The following is a 6135-nucleotide window of genomic DNA, read 5'->3' as shown; positions in this document are numbered from 1 at the left end:
TTAATAATAAACACCTTCATTTACAAATTGCATTTTGTGTTTACTTGTGTTGTCCTTGACTATTGTTTAAATTGGTTTGATGTTCCGAAACACTTAAGTGTGACAAACATGCAAAGGAACAGGAAATGAGGAAGGGGGCAAACACTTTTTCACACCACTGTATATTGAGGCGACAATGTCACCTCTCACAGAATAATCAGTTCTCGAGAGGGAACTCCACGTCAAATTTTAAATAAAAAAACGGCATGGGTTCCCCCTCCGGGATCATACCAGGCCCTTAGGTCTGGTATGGATTTTAAGGGGAACCCCCCCTACGCCAAAAAAAACAGCGTGGGGGTCCCCCCCAGAATCCATACCAGACCCTTATCTGAGCACGCAGCTTGGTCGGTCAGGAAAGGGGGTGGGGACGAGCGAGCTCCCCCCCTCCTGAACCGTACCAGGCCACATGCCCTCAACATGGAGGGGTGCATTGGGGAAGAGGGGCACCCTGCGCCCCCCCCCCCCACCCCAAAGCACCTTGTCCCCATGTTGATGAGGACAAGGGCCTCTTCCCGACAACCCTGGGCGTTAGTTGTCGGGGTCTGCGGGCGAGGGGCTTATCGGAATCCGGGAGCCCCCTTTAATAAGGGGCCCCCAGATCCTGGCCCCCCGCCCTATGTAAATGAGTATGGGGTACATCGTACTTTTACCCATTCACCTGGGGAAAAAAGTGTAAAAAAAAAAAAAACACAACACAGTCATTTATTAATCAGCTCCAGGGGTCTTCTTCCGAAGTCGGGGGTCTTCTTCTGACTTCTCTGCTCTGTTCGGCCTCTCCCAGTGTCCGGCCTCTTCTCCCGCTCTCCGGCATCGTTTCCCGGGCTCCTCCGCTGTCTTCTTGCAGCTCTTTTACTAGCGGAGGAGCCCGGTCTCCTCCGTCCTTCTTTTCTCTTCTTTCTTCTTCTTCTGATGTTGACACGGTGCCCTCTTCCGCTGTAATGGCTTGTGCATGCCCCGGGACTTGATGTCATAAAGGGGTGGGGTCACCGTGTGACATCACCCGGTGACCACGCCCCATACCTATATAAGTTGCCGTGCACGTTGCACAAGCCATTACAGCGGAAGAGAGCGCCGTGTCAACATCGGAAGAAGAAAGAAGAGAGAAGTGGGAAGAAGGATGGAGGAGACTGGGCTCCTCCGCTAGTAAAAGAGCTGCAAGAAGACAGCGGAGGAGCCCGGGAGAAGATGCCGGAGAGCAGGAGACGTCGCTGGAGAGCAGGAGAAGAGGCCGAACAGAGCGGAGAAGTCGGAAGAAGACCTCTGACGTCGGAAGAAGACCCCCGGAGCTGAATAATAAATTACTTTAAAAACATGTGTATTGACACTTTTTTCCCCAGCGGAATGGGTAGGGGTACGATGTACCCCTTACTCATTCACATAAGGTGGGGGGCCGAGATCTGGGGGCCCCCTTATTAAAGGGGGCTCCCGGATTCCAATAAGCCCCCTGCCCGCAGACCCCGACAACCAACGGCCAGGTTTGTGGGGAAGAAGCCCTTGTCCTCATCAACATGGGGAGAAGGTGCTTTGGGGTGGGGGGGCCAGAGGGCACCCCCCTTCCCCAAAGCACCCACCCCCCATGTTAAGGGCATGCAACCTGGTACGGTTCAGGAGGGTGGGGCGCTCGGTCGTCCCCACCCCCTTCCTGACCGGCCAGGCTGCGTGCTCGGATAAGGGTCTGGTATGGATTTTGGGGGGACCCCACGCCATTTTTTTTGGCGTAGGGGGTTCCCCTTAAAATCCATACCAGACCTAAGGGCCTGGTTTGCTCCTAGAGGGGGAACCCATGCCGGTTTTTTATTTAAAATTTGGCGTGGAGTCATGTTGTAAGTTACCCCAAGTCGTGTTGAAGTCACTCCAAGTCGGGCTGTTATTCATATTCAAGTCGTGTCCAAGTTGCCTCCTAAAGTCACGCTGAAAGTCGTGTTGCCCCTGTGTGAATGGAGTCTCAGAGGGTGACTTTACACGGGTGCTCCCCTGCCCCATGTGGCTGCGCTCACCTCAAGATGCGTGACCGCAGAACTAAGTTTGGTCTACATAAGCTGTTGAACCCCTTCTGGGCTCTGAGTTAAGACGTTTTCTTAACCTGATCTACTAATTTTTGTTGCACCATATTTTATATTCATTTTTTCTTCTTGTATATATAGTATTGATGTTATTGTAATAGCAATCTGTATTATCGCACAGCGCTGCATTTTCTCTGTTATTTTTATTTCCTCACTTCCTGTTTGGCTATGGGACGGGAAGTAAAGGGAAATCTCTGCATTGGTACACAGATGGTGAATAAAAAAAAGGGAAAATAATCCTCCCTTGCTCTATCCAAAATGAAAAAAAGTTTTGCCTATAGTTCTACTTTAACTTCCTCTTGCCGTGGGGTATACCGGAGAGTGCACAACGCTGTGAAGTGTGCACCATTACTGCTGCATATCGGCAGCCTGAGCAGAGTCCAGAATGCTGAGTTTATGGGTGCCAACAGCCAGAATTACCTAGGTGCAGAGCAGAGAGTGGACTAATCGCTATGTGACTGGATGGTGAGCTGCAAAATCGCTGGGACTTGTGAGCTTCTGTTCTGAGTATTTACTATCTGCTGCTAGAAAGAGAGACAGAGCCCCTTAGGAACTGACCATGCAGCCATCTAGTTGCTTTATTTCTGCCTGCAGGTGTGACTTGGAATGTACAGTACTCATATGCACCACCGGTACAATTGGGCCCCAACGCTATCCAGCTGAACAGTCAGGACTGAGGACAGCCCTTTACAGCTGCTTCACAGAGACCTTTACATATTGTCTATGCTAATATATACATTGCACAATATCCTAGCCATTCTCATCACTCTAAACTAGTATTAGTACTGTTATTTACATTGCAGTTAATAATTATATGCACTGCTGATTTTTAAGTTGATTCTAGTCTAGTGATACAGAGACTCTATTCTAAGTTATTTTGGCATAGTGATCACATTGTCTATCAGACTTTGGGGTCAATTCACTAAAGCAGGGGTCTCCAAACTTTCTAAGCAAAGGACCAGTTTACTGTTCTTCAGACTTTATGGGAGCCAGACTGTGGTCAATGGGAGTAGAAAAGTTCCCAACATCAGTGGGAAAAAATAACGCCCTATCGTTTGTTTCAGTGGGAGTAATCGTGCCCCATCATTGTCCTTTGGTGTCAGTGGGAAGAATTGTGCCCAATCATTGGGAGAAATTGTGCCCCACTGTTGGTGTTATTGGGAGAAATTGTGCACTATTGGTGTCATTGGGAGACATTGTGCCCCATTGTTGGTGTATTTGGGAGAAATTGTGCCCTATTGTTGGTGTCACTGGGAGAAATGTTGCCCCTTCATTGGTGTCAGTGGGGGGGGGGGGGATTATGCCCTATTGTTGGTATCAGTGGATGAAATAGTGCCCCAAGGGCTGAATAAAAGCAAACAAAAGGCCACATCTGGCCCCCGGGCCACAGTTTGGAGACCACTGCACTAAAGGTTACTGCATGCGATATGAAGGTCACGTGACACATTTTTTGGACATATAGCATGAGATAATAAATATTAAGGTAAGTACTGCACATTTATGATAAATACCGCAAAGCATGAGATAAATCATTAAAGTCAATTCACTAAAAAAAACACACACATTCATTATTTATTACATGGTGTTTGCTGGTGGTATTTTAGAAATGTACAAAATGACAATGACAGGAACTCTGCACTGGCCAGGAAATGAAAAGCATACAATGTATCAATGTGAAAATGTTTTTTTCTGAGTTCAGGAATGAAAATAAATAGTAACATTTCATCAGAGGGAGATCGTTTTGTTAATGAAAGCATCCTAGAACGTTTCACAGTTTCCTAATATTCCTGTGTGCCTTCTATTGTAGTGTTAGCCTGCAAAAAATAAATAAAAATTAAACATTGCGAAAAAATAATGCCAAAAATAACGCAATATTATTTATTAAATAAGTGCTATATCGCTAAACATAAATATTTAATACATTTGGTAAATAATGCATTTGTTTAGTAAATTTACTACTTTTAAGATAAATACCACATGAGTTTTTTAAGTAGAAAAATAATAGAGTATTTATCTCTGTTTAGCCCCTGTTGCCGACTTTTAAATCATGTGACTTCATGATTTCAAACCCACATGTCAGTGTAACTTGGCTGACATCTGTGAGACTTAATGCACAGATGTCTATGAAAGTCAAAACTGAAATTGCCAAAAGTAGTACAGAAACGACTTTTTCAAATCAGTGCGTCCAGTTGGCATCGCACTGATTTGAACAATTCCATTGCCGACAATAGGGTGCAACTTGTCATGCGATTTGGACCTGTCAAATTGCACAAGTCGCACCGGTATGAAAGGGTACTTAGTGAGCTGACCCCTTTGTCTGAATCTACCCCCTGTATACTCACTATGGCTGGGTTCACACGTGCAATGCCAGATATCGCATGTGATTCACGCCGCATTGCTGTGCACATCAAATATGATCTCGGTGCATGGGTGTTCCTGGCCAATTTCTGCGAACCGACTTGGGGTGTCATTAAAGTAATTGTAAAGACTCATTTTTGTTATTAAAATAAGAAACATGTGATACTTACCTCCTCTGTGCAGTTGGTTTTGCACAGAGCAACATTGATCCTCCTCTTCTTGGGTCCCTCTTTGCTGCTCCTGGCCCCTCCCTCCTTTGAGTGCCCCTCAGCCAGCAGTTTGCTACAGGGGTCACCCAAGCTGAGTCCCAGCTCCGTGTATCCATTCAGACACAGAGCCTGACCTGGCCCGCTTCTCTCTTCCCTGATTGGCAGATTGACAGTCAAGGGAGCCAATGGCTCTGCTACTCTGTCTCAGCCAATCAGGAGGAGTGTTCTGGATGCCTGAGGGGACCGTGGGCTTCGCTGGAGAGAGAAGGAGGTCAGGTAGGTAATAAGGGGGGTGCTGAGGAGGCTGCTACACACAGAAGGTTAACTTTACATTAACACCTGCAGTGGTTCGCAGAGTGCAGTGTGAACTGCCTGCAAGTCAGATGCAATGCAGGAACTCACACAGGAATCACGGTGGTTCCCACATTGCATCGGTGTGAACCTAGCCTTATGCTCATACCATCATTTACTCTAACCTATACCAATACATTGAAATCGTTTACCACTAAACGGTCTTGGAGTTGATTTACTAAAGGGAAAAAGACTGTGCACTTTGCAGTTGCTCCAGAGCTTAGTAAATTAGCAAAACCTCTGCTGACTTCCATCATCCAATCATGTGCAAGCAAAAATGCTGTTTTTTTTTTTAATTTTCCTTGCACTGAATTGGGTACTCTTTGCAAAGTGAAGCTTTACCTCAATTATAAAGCTCTGGAGCAACTGCACTTGCAGAGTACACAGTCTATTTGTCTTTAGTAAATCAACCCCCTTGTTTCTATTCTTTGGTACTAATTCACACCTATGCAGGTTGCAGTTTGCATATTGCAGGAGCATTTTGTGTTTTTCAATACACGTTTTTGATCCATTGACGTCTATGGAACCAAAGTCCCTGGTCCTTTCCATAAAATACACAGATGTGAACTACATCCATAGGAAATGATGTTAAAGGCATACCTCCCAACTGTTCTTGATTAAGAGGGACTGTCCATGATTTGGAACAAAGTCCCTCATCATTTGTCCCTCATTTTGGTCTGATCTATATATTTGTATATAAAATTCACTATTTATCTTTTACAAAAGTGTTTTCCAGTGCTAAACCTTTGATCCAATGTCTAAATTGCTGCATTTGTAAATGTCAAAAGCCAATATAAAGGAATAGTAGTGATATAAAAAAAAAGCACTTGTGGGTTTAGCTAATCTTTTTTTGTACAATTCACCTTTAAGGGGGTGTGACAGGGTTGTGTTTTATGCCAACATACTTTTGCTAATAGGTGTCCCTCATTCCCATCTCAAAAAGTTGGGAGGTATGTAAATGCACTTTAGTGTGTTTCTGTAAAACTGAAAACGCACTACAAAATGCATAGGTGTGAACCAGGCCACACAGTTTTCATTCAACAAGGTTTGGCGGAGGGACCTGGTAGTATTGTAATTAGGGTAGGGGACCAGAGGGGGAAGTACTGGGCCTTGAT

The 6135-nt window shown here is 45.3% G+C and overlaps 1 long non-coding RNA gene across 1 annotated transcript in view; it reads right to left on the bottom strand.

The window, feature by feature from the left end:
• Nucleotides 1-3654: 3654 nt before the first annotated feature.
• The window catches only part of LOC143984282 (uncharacterized), a 28198-nt gene continuing 25717 nt past the window's right edge, over nucleotides 3655-6135 (bottom strand). The window contains exon 2 of the long non-coding RNA XR_013274768.1: nucleotides 3655-3916. This is a non-coding gene — a long non-coding RNA (uncharacterized LOC143984282). The remainder of the gene's footprint in view (nucleotides 3917-6135) is intronic.

Source organism: Lithobates pipiens, unplaced genomic scaffold (genome assembly GCF_037356315.1).
Source record: "Lithobates pipiens isolate NorthernLeopardFrog02 unplaced genomic scaffold, aLitPip1_a1.2 Scaffold_16, whole genome shotgun sequence".
NCBI classification, from domain to species: domain Eukaryota; kingdom Metazoa; phylum Chordata; class Amphibia; order Anura; family Ranidae; genus Lithobates; species Lithobates pipiens.
This window is presented reverse-complemented; position numbering and strand designations above follow the sequence as displayed.